The sequence below is a fragment of the Cavia porcellus genome, unplaced genomic scaffold (assembly GCF_034190915.1).
Source record: "Cavia porcellus strain 051 isolate PalLab524CR breed Dunkin Hartley unplaced genomic scaffold, mCavPor4.1 scaffold_6, whole genome shotgun sequence".
In the NCBI taxonomy this organism is placed as follows: Eukaryota; Metazoa; Chordata; class Mammalia; order Rodentia; family Caviidae; genus Cavia; species Cavia porcellus.
In genome coordinates this window covers 51,953,412-51,963,759 of record NW_026947489.1, presented here as the reverse complement: position 1 = coordinate 51,963,759, position 10,348 = coordinate 51,953,412, and the positions used below count along the sequence as shown (strand labels likewise).

The following is a 10,348-nucleotide window of genomic DNA, read 5'->3' as shown; positions in this document are numbered from 1 at the left end:
ATCTGGGCTGCCTATTGCTTCTGTGTTCTTTGCAGAGGGCTTTGAATGTACCTGTCTGTATTTAAGTCCCCAAGCCTATGGTTTTGGTCTGTGTGTTTTCCTGTAAGTGTCTTCTTCTGATTCTCTCAGGAAACTGTTGTGTTTCTTCCAGGCCAGCATAGGTGTTTCTGCATATCCCTCCAGCCACTTCAAAGGATGGCACAACATACACTAGTGTGTGTAGACACACAGAATTCCTTACATAGGGGAAGAGGCTTTTGATGTTCTGTTTAGTAAGACTGCTCCTTACTCTTGAATTTTCCATGATGATACAAATCAAGCAATGTTAACAGTATCTCTGGCTAGTTTGCTTGTAGGAATGCCGTGGGCTATACACCAAAATGTTTAATGGGTGAGACCATTTTCTGATTACAGAGCCCACTGACTATGGCACTGATCATAGATAAACATGCTCACCAGTTTTCTATTTTATTTTTCAGGTGGCTGTAAAATAAAATAAAATACAGTTACGGAAGAATGGCTTCCTCTCTGATAGAGCGTTGAGGTAGCCTTTTTCAAAGGCTATGGGACCTCTGTCCTGTTACACTGAGGGGTGCTAAACAATTCCGTAGCTGTCAGTGTGCTCTGAGCTGTTATGGTATTCCAGAAACATGCCAGAAACATGGGAAAAACCAAGACTATTGCTAGCTATATGAGGCATGTGTAGCTGATATACTATGTTTGATAAAACCAGCATGGAATAAAAATAGGAAATACAGCAAGTAAAAATGCTTAAATTACAAGTGTCTCTATTTCTAGGCTAGGAGAGAGAACTCAGTCCAAGGTATGAGAAGGTCCTTGATATCTATGGGGTGATGTGGGTTTCTGCTGCTTGGACCGAAGCTGCTGGTCTCTGGAGTCTTCCAGCTTACCCTTGGGGAGTGGGCAGTGTGGTGGGCTCTGAGTCTGGGATCTCCTAGACCTGACCTTTTCTTGTCCTGCTTACTCTGACTCTGTCAGCACTTTTGTTTTTTAAGTCACCACCCTCCATTCAGTGATTCCTGGGCTATTGTCCAGAGAGCTGAGTAGTTGAGGCTTAATTGGGCTTTTTACCTGGTAGGGAGATGTACTAAGGTTAAAACTGACAACTCAGGTCAGCCAGCTCCTGACTACAGGGTCTGTTTGCAAATAGGGGCCAGGATAGTTGTCTTACCTTTTCCTCCCTTCACTGTGCATTCATATATATACATATATATATTTTTTACGTCTCTTGGTGGTTGCTCTTTATATCTGGGCTGCTTAGCTTTGTCATTCCATCTTGGATTTTGATACTTTATTTAGGGTTGTATTCAACTAAAAGGGCTTAGAGAGAGAATAGTACCGTGGAAAGAAGATGGCATTTAGATTGTGACAAGTATAGATCAGAATTCTTTCTTTAGCACTCAATGCAAAGCCATGGGATTATTAACCATCTTATGTTTCACCTTAATCTTGTGGTGTTTTCATCTTTCCTAATGTTTGACATGTGAATAATAATATTTAATAATACCTACCTTATAGAGTTGTGGAGATTGCATAAAGATAATATGTACAAACCACGTAGAATATGGTACTGGTGAGTAAAGGTACTGGGAATGGGTTACTTTTCTTTCCTAACAGTTCCAACAGTTATGCATGCTGAGTAAATAAATTACATTTACAAGGTGATAAGAGTAGGGAAAGGCAAACAGGTTCACACTAAAGTCATGGTACATTGAGAATGGTATCAGAGGGGGAGAAAAGTAGGATATGGTATTTGAGATCATTTTTTTTTTTTAATAGGAAGTAATGCCTTTGAGGTCCAGTTCCAGGTTGGGGAATAGGACAAGATATTGCCTTACACAGTTCTAGGGATCCTGGATCTCATGCCTAAAATAGTCACAGTAACTTTTTGGAAGCCAAAATTCATTGACATTCTTCGCGTTCTGCGAAGAACACAGAAGCAATAAGCAGCCTTGTTTATATAACAAGGGTCCTGCAATGAACTCAAGAACACATAAGCAACCAGAAGATATCTAGAGAAAACACAAGGACCTCAAAGGGGGTGGGGGAGCTGGAAACACTCGTGACTCATGACTCATTTCTGATCTCAGATGCGGTGATTGATCTCTGAATGTGCCTCAGAACCTCTGCCACTGTCCATGACCAACTTCTGACGCTTTTGGAATTGGTTTTGAATGGAGTTTTTTTTTTGTTTGTTTTTTAACTTGTCTGTCTGTGGTATTCTCAGCTTCAAATCCATTCTGACTTGGCACTGTGGGTCTTCGTATCATATTTCATGCTGATGAACTTTTACTTTTTTTTTTGGTTTGTTTTTGATTTTCTCCTGTTTTTTTCAATCTTTGCACATTGGTACCAGCTACATTTAGTGCTGTTTGAGGCATAAGTACAAATCACCTCCTTTTTAAAATTGATTTACTCATGTTTAGAATTCAGACATACAAAGACCAGGTCGCTCCCAGTTCTCTGCTCCCAGGGAACTCTCCATCAGTGAGACAAGTAGGCAACAAACAGTGATTGTAGAGAGCTCTGAGTGGTATTGCAAAATGGACGTAAGAGCAATGGTAGTGTGAAAGAGAGTGATAATGGCACTGCTGGGGAAACAGAGAAAGCCTGGCAGATAAGAAAATATTTGAGTTGACGTACCTTATAGGGAGACCAAAGTACTTGTACCAGTCAGCATTCTGTTTCTGTAACAAAATACCTGACATACACAACTTAAAGAAGGAAAATGTATTTTTGGCTCATGATTTCAGAGGGTGCAGTTCATAGGTTCCCAGGGCAGAAATATCCTGGTGGTAGGCCATAGAGGGGGAAAGTTCCTTATCTCATGGCAGCCAGGAAGCTGAGAGCAGGGAAGGAGCTAGAAGGGAAGGAGCTAGAAAGGAAGGAGCGGAGGCTGCGTATAGTCCCCAAGTTCACACTCCATCCCTCACCTAAAAGGGTGCTTTACTAATCAAGTCAATCAAGTTAACCATTATAGTACTCCTGCCTCTTCGAGGATAGAACAAAGACACCCCACCAAAGGAAATAAACTATGTTAAAGTAGAAGCCTGAGTACTTTCTAATCAGGGAGTGGCAAATAGTATGGGCTTAATTGTAGTTGTGTTTAAGAAATGGCAGAAAATGAGGTTGGAATGTAAGTCATGCGGCAAAGCCACCCTCATAGGCCATGCATGTTACTGCGTTCGGGCATTGGACAATGGAGATGGGCCTCCTCTGGAGAATTTTAAGCAAGGTCACGATGTGATCAGATTACAAGTTTAGAAAAACTGGTTACAATATGGGGAGTGGAGTAGGTAGGAAGACAGAGATACCAGAAAGTGGAGTAGGTAGATGCGATAGCAATTTTATGCAAGGTGACCAAAGTTAGCTGGATGTGGAGACACACACCTGTAAGCTCAGTACTCTTGGAGTCTAAGGCAAGAGTGTCACAAGTTTGAGCCCAGCCTGAGCGACTTGGAAACTTAGCAAGTGGCTGTCTCAAAATAACAAATAAAAAAGGATTGCTGGTGTAGCTCCGTGTAAAGACCTGGGTTCAATCCCCAGTACAAAAAATAAATAAAAAATTAAAAAAATTGACACCTTGAATTGACACTAGGTCATTAGGTCAGTGAGGGAAGAAATGGGTTTGAGAGTCATACTGACTCTATTCAGAGGTAAAATAATCAAGTCAGATTTTAAAACATTGGTAATTATAAGTGGGGCAAATAAAATTATTTGCTCTGTGGAGTATTTATTGGGCCTGTGTGAACAAATGCCTTGTGATACTCCACCTAGACCATGAGGAACACCACCTTGATCTTCCAGTAGCTGTCTATACATGAGTCACGGAAATAAGATTTATCACCTTGCCATTTGCCATGGGTTGGCTTTCCTAGGCCTAACTTAGGAAAAAAGTGGGTACTTTTCTCCAGGATTTAGAATCCCGGAGAGTGCAGAGACACACTGAAGTGCCTTTCAGAGGAGCGTGGCCACAGTTGACATCACATATGTCCTATAGCCAGGACTTGGAGGGACTACCTATGACTGTATGCAGTCTTGGTAAGAGGGTTGGTTTTATGGAGGGTTGCTGGGATGTGCTCACTGAAATGTTTTAAAACTCAGGATTCCCAGAAATCAAGTCCAGTGAATATGAAGAAATGAGACTTTTACAAAAGTTATAGAAGCAAAAGAGGCCACTGACCTTTATCCTTAAGCACTTAAAGCTTAGGATTCTTCATGGGGCCAGGGATTTAGCTCAGTGGCATAAGCGCCTGCCTGGCAAGTGTGAGGTCATGAGTTCGATCACCAATACCCCCCACCCCCACCCCCAAAAAGCTTAGGATTGTTGCAATGCCAGTTCTTGTAGTGAAAAGCAGGAACTATGATGGATTGCAGTGAGTGCTTTAGCAATATTGGGGCAACTGGTGAAGAGATTTCTGTGATGGACCCTGGGTATGAGCCTGGAATGATATTAGAAAAAAGGAATGGAAGACTAAAACTGAAAGCAGAGCAAGCTTTCAACAATTTCTTTAAATGGTAAGTATGATCATTCCTTGCTGTGTAACACTGGTTGTGTATGTGGGAAGTACATTTTTTTTTTAATTTTAAAGAAAACAAAACAATATAACTGCATGTAAATTTAAGTGTATAAGATAGAAAACCATATTACTAAGTTTTTGTGGGTTGTTGAGCACAACTGTTTGCAGTCTCGCTGTTTGTCCACTTTGTATGCTTTAATTTTGTAACTTGAACAACTGTTTCTAAGATGACAGTATATAATTTATCAACTAGTGATTTCTTAGTGGGTTTTTTTTTTGAAATTCTGTATCATTACTACCCTTTTTTGTTTTGCTTTTTTTTCACTTTAAATAAGATTTTTAAAAAATAAAGAGACTAAAACAGAATAAAGCCAATCAAAACAAAAGAGTGAAAGTAGTTCAGAACTTCAAAGCAGGATAGTAGGAAATCAACAGTGGCTACCATCATCTGTCTTGTTATCTTCAGCATGGTTGTCCACATGTGGGAAGTAATTTTTGAGGTTATAAAAGCAGAAGCTTCCTTTTGTGATGCAGAAGGCGATGAGAGATCAGCCTGGTTCCCTGGGATGAGGTCTCTTCACACTTCTGAGAGCACATGCACTTGTGTTTTTAGCTTTAAAAAATTCATGGAACTTATTTAAAGAGGATAAAAGCTTAACATCAAGCTTGGGATTAGTGCATAGTACAATAAGTACTTATTAGTTCTCAAATAGACTGCCATTTTAAAGACTCATATTAACAAAAATTAAAGTAACTGATATTCACCATCATTTGTGTACATGGTATGTGCATGGTGGACTGGGCCAGAATGGAGAAAGGTATTACCTTTGAAAGAAAGAGAGAAAACCTTACTACTAGCTCTGCTGGCTCTGACAGATCAATACTCTCCTGACCCTATTCTTAAGGAGATCATGGTCTAATTGAGGAGACAGATAAGCAACACTGATCCAGTGTAGTACAATTAGCTGTTGTGTCCATGGATTCAGTATCTATACATTCAGTCAACTAAGATATCTGTAAAAATGTTCTGTCTATCTCTACTGAACAAGTGCAGGATTTTTCTTGTCAATATTCTCTACAAAATGCAACATAACAGCCAGTTACACAGATTTGCACTGTGTTAAGTTTCATAGGTCATCCACGCCATGTTGGAACTTAGGACACTGGAAAGCCAAGCAAGCACCTCCCCTTCCTGGTAAGCGGTGGTGGTCTGGCAAACTGCGGCCCTTCCAGGGGGAGAACCAGCAGCAGCTCTTGAGATCCTTACCATGTTGGAACTTAGGATGCGGTAAAACTAAACAACCAGCCTGCCTCCTTGCTAAGCAATAGTGAACCTACTGATGCCTGGAAGCAAATATCCCATTCCCCTATCCCCCTTTCTCCACCCACCATTAGCAAATGGGAACCAGAGATCTGAGTGTCTCCTGGGAGGTTGACATAGCAAATAGGGAGGACTTCCTTCTACCATCTCTGAAGGCAAATATTTTTATTACTGTTTTGCTCTTTTCTGATTAATGGTACTGCTCTATTCAATATTCTGTTTTAACAAGTTCTATAGTGTTCTATATTTCATCTCATTTTGATATATGTGATTGAAAGAACAACTATTATAAAGATAACCAAATCTACTGTGATACCCATTTCTGTTATCCCGGTAACCTGCTGTGAAGTTCTGTACCAATTTCACTGTACGATCTTAGTTGGCTTTATTGTGTCTTGTTCTGTTGTATACTTTCAAAATAAAAAAAAAAAGTTTCATAGGTAATTGAGGGATGATTTAAAATAGGTAGGAGGATTGCCTAGGGTCTATGCAAGTACCACACCAGTTTATGTAAGGGACTTGAGCACCCACAAATTCGAGTATCCACAGTGCAAGAGGTTCTTGACATCACTCTCCTGCATATGAGATAAAGCTGATTATTTCTTTTTAAAATTTTTGTTTTTCTTAGTACATGATTGCAGTACATAAAGATCGTATTCATTGTTGGTCTATGCACACAGCACATCTTCATTCTTGTTTTTGTTCCTACTCCTGTCCCCTGGGGTTCCCTCCATCTCTGGGTCTCCACCCTGTTTGCAAAAGCTCTATTTCCATATTATTCTGTTCTTTTTAAAAATCCCCTTTCCCACTTCTTCCATCTCTTGTTACCTTTACTAATTAAAAAAGCTCTCCCTGCCTCCTAGTGCCTTTTATTTTGCTAATTACTTATCTTTTGGGTTTCTCATATGAGAGAAACCATGTGATGTTTAAGGTTGTGTGTTTCACTTATTTTATTTAGTATTATGTTCTCAAGGCACATCCATTTACCTGTGAATGACTCAAGTTTATCCTTGTTTATGATAGAGTAGTACACTATTGAGGATAAATGTCTCATTTGCTTTATTAATGGGCATATAAGCTATTTCCAATATTCGCTATTATGTGCATATGTCATTATTGTTTTATTTATTTTGAGGCAGAGTCTAGCTAAATCTTTAAGTTGCCTACACTGAGTTTAAACTTGCAGTCTTCCTGCTTCAACCTTAGTGCTAGTTTATATTTTTAATTTACATGGATGCTATTGAATTTTGATCTTATGTTCTTCACTTTTTTTCAGAGTGATTTTTAAGGACCTATTCATTTTCACTGCACATGTATAATCTGTTGCTTCTAACCATTTTTGGTACTCCACAGCGTGCATTTGTTATAGTTTACCTCTGCTCTTTTTCACTGATGGCCGCCTACATTGATTCAATTGTTCTGAGTAATAGACAATGCTGCCATGAGGATCTTTGAAATTAACGGAGCTGTGTGAGTTTTCAGGGTATAAATATCCAAGATCAGAACTCTGGAGTTGGAAAGAGATTTACACTAACTGGCTAATTTTTATTTCTTGACTTAGTTATGAGTTTGAGGATTTCTTGGTATACCAATTAGTCTTTTGGCATGCACATTGCCTATTCATATGTTTTGCTCATTTTTGGGTAAAGTTATTATCATTTCCCTGTTGACTTTCACCATTTCATTGTATAAAGTCCCCCAGCATCCTAATCTACAGCATCATTTTCTGCACCTTCACTTTTTGTGTTCATATGCAGTCTGAAAGTGTTAAGTGGAAAATTCCAGAAATAACATGCAAGTTTTAAGTTGTCACTATTCTGAGCACTGTTATGAAATCTCACAATGTCCCGCTCCATATTACCTGGGCTGTAAATCATCCCTTTGTACTTCCTGTCACCTTTTGTGTGCTGCCCAAAACATTACTTTGTGGTGGTCTTAGATATCACATAGATTATTGTTGTGATTTATGTCCAAAATGGCCCCTTCAGGTCTCATGTTCAGAGGTGGGGTTTTTGGAAGGTGATTGGGTCACTGGAGCACTAACCTATCGGAGGGTTGGTGCCACTAGAGTATTCACAGCTGAATGTGCTATTTGGAGGTAGGGCCTGATCAGAAGGGCAGGTTTCTGGGGATGATGTGGAAGAGTGTATCTTCTTCCCTGCCTTCTCTTTTCTCTCTAGGCTTCCATCTTGGGGGGAACTTTGTTCAGCAAGACCCTGCTGCTGTGCCCTTCTTGCCTTGGAGCCAGCTGAATGTTGGCTGAATCCTCTGAAAACTGTGGGCCAAAATGAACCTCTCATCTTTGAAATTATGGCTTTTGGGTGTTGGGTCTCATGAATAGGGAAGGTAACCAAGACAGATTTTGGTACTGAGAATCAGTAATTGCTGACGAATATGGTTTAGGAAAACTTTCAAGTTTGTGTATAGGAGGAATTTAGAATGGTTTGAAGTTCCCAGAGTAAAGCCAAAGGTGCAGCGGAGATCCCAGAAAGTTAGAGATGCCAGGAATGTGGAGTGTTTAATAAGGAAAGCCAGAGAAGAGGGCAGAGCTACTCTACAAGAGAGGCCAGAGGGGTGCTGCTTACAATGCTATAGAGGTGGGACCAGTCAAGCCATTTGGGGCTCACATCTCGCCCCAGTGCTGGCCATAGAGCTGCAGAATTTAATATTTTCCCCACTGAGTTTCAGTATTGCTTTTCTATTCCTCCATTTTCCCCTTTTGGAATAGAAGTGTTTACCCAGTGATTATGACACCAGTGTTTGACTTTCTTTTTTATTTTTGTACTGTTCCTACCTAAGAGTCTGCATTGAGTCCCAGAGGATACTTTCAGCTTGAACATTTTAGTATTACCAAAACTGTCTCAGAATTTGGCGACTCTTATAAATGACCTAAATACATTTTGCATAATGAGATGGACATGAATTTTGGGGAGCTGGGGGGGCACAATGCTACCATGAGATATAGAATGCCCCCCTGAAAGTTTCATGTTCAGAAGTGGATCACAAGGGCACTGTACTCATCAGTGCATTGAGCCACTGTTCAGTTCATAGCTTAATGTGCTATCAGGAGGGGAGGCCTGGTCTGAAGTGAGTCCCTGGGAGTGACCCAGAAGGATATTCCTCCCTCCCTACTCCTTCCTCCTCTCTTTGTTTTCCGGCTGCCATAATGTAAGTGGCTTTCCTCCACTTGACAGTTCCCACCATGTCTGTTTTGCCTTGGAGCCAGTTGACTATGGACTGTATGCTTTGAGAACTGTGGTCCAAAATGAGCCTCTTTGAATTGTGTGTGTCAGTATTGTGTCTCAGCAAGGAGAAAAGTAGCAAGACAATTTTCAGGTGTCGCAGTGTTGTATTCAAATAATTCTTACCTTATGGTCCTGGTGCTCAAGAGCAGTAATGCAAAGAAGACACAAAGACATAAAGCAAGGAAGGACAGATGAAACTGGTAGATGTGGCAAAGCCACACGGCATTAGGATAAGCATACTGTAAATAGGATTTGCTGCCATCTGCAGCTTCTGCATCTTCTGAGGGTCTTAGAAGGTATCTTTCGTGGATAAGAGGGAACAAGTTTACAGCCTCAAGTTTAGTAGATTTTAGACAGTGAAAATATTGTCCCTTTGTAATCTTAGCTGAACATGATTTTGCTGCACACTAATTTTGCATTAGTTTTGTCTTCTACTCTGTTTCCACTTTTATATGATATTAGATAGATACACAATTTCCTTTTTCTCTATCCTGTGAGCCAGAGTTTTTCATTGATTTTCATTATTTCATGACTTACATTATGAAATTCATCATGTATTAAGTTCTCACAAGTCGAATTTCATATTGTCTACTTGAGTTTACCTATCTATTTGAATGTTTTTTTCTAAACTGCTTTTCTGGCAATGGTCTTGAATTATATCTATCTATCTATCTATCTATCTATATATATATATATATATTGGGTTGGGAATGAAACTTCCCTCTTTATTATTTTTTCGCAATATTGATTTGTTATTTGTGGTCCTTTATTGTTCCATTTATATTATCAAGTAGGTTTTCAGAGAATCTCAACGTCCCCAGCTGTAATTTTGGTGGAGATTAATTTGGGAGAGAATTAGTATTTTCTGATAATAAAGTATTCATCTAAAGAGATAGAAAGAAAAAAATAGTAGAGAATGCCTCTCTAATTATTCTTCTCATTTTATATGTTCTTTAGTAGATTAATTTTTTCTATTAATCTACTATTTTATTTTAATACTACTAATCTACTATTAATATTTTCTATTAATTTTTTTTCTATTTTCATTAAAGATACCTGCTTTATAGATTTTTATACTGCTGTGAATGAAACCTTATTTTGCATTTACATTTTTCCAGTGAGTTCTCCTAGTCTAGAGAATTGACTTTTGCTTTTAATTTCTTCATTGCACCATTTGTGTTTCTCAAGAGCAGTGGCTCCATTTTTTTTCTGAATATATTCTCAGTGTTCTAAACATGACC

The 10,348-nt window shown here is 39.2% G+C and overlaps 1 protein-coding gene across 21 annotated transcripts in view; it reads left to right on the top strand.

Annotated features, from left to right (window-relative positions):
* Positions 1-10,348, top strand: part of LOC106028893 (spermatogenesis-associated protein 31E1-like) — an 88,198-nt gene that overhangs the window by 1,356 nt on the left and 76,494 nt on the right. The gene's annotated exons all lie outside the window — the stretch shown is intronic.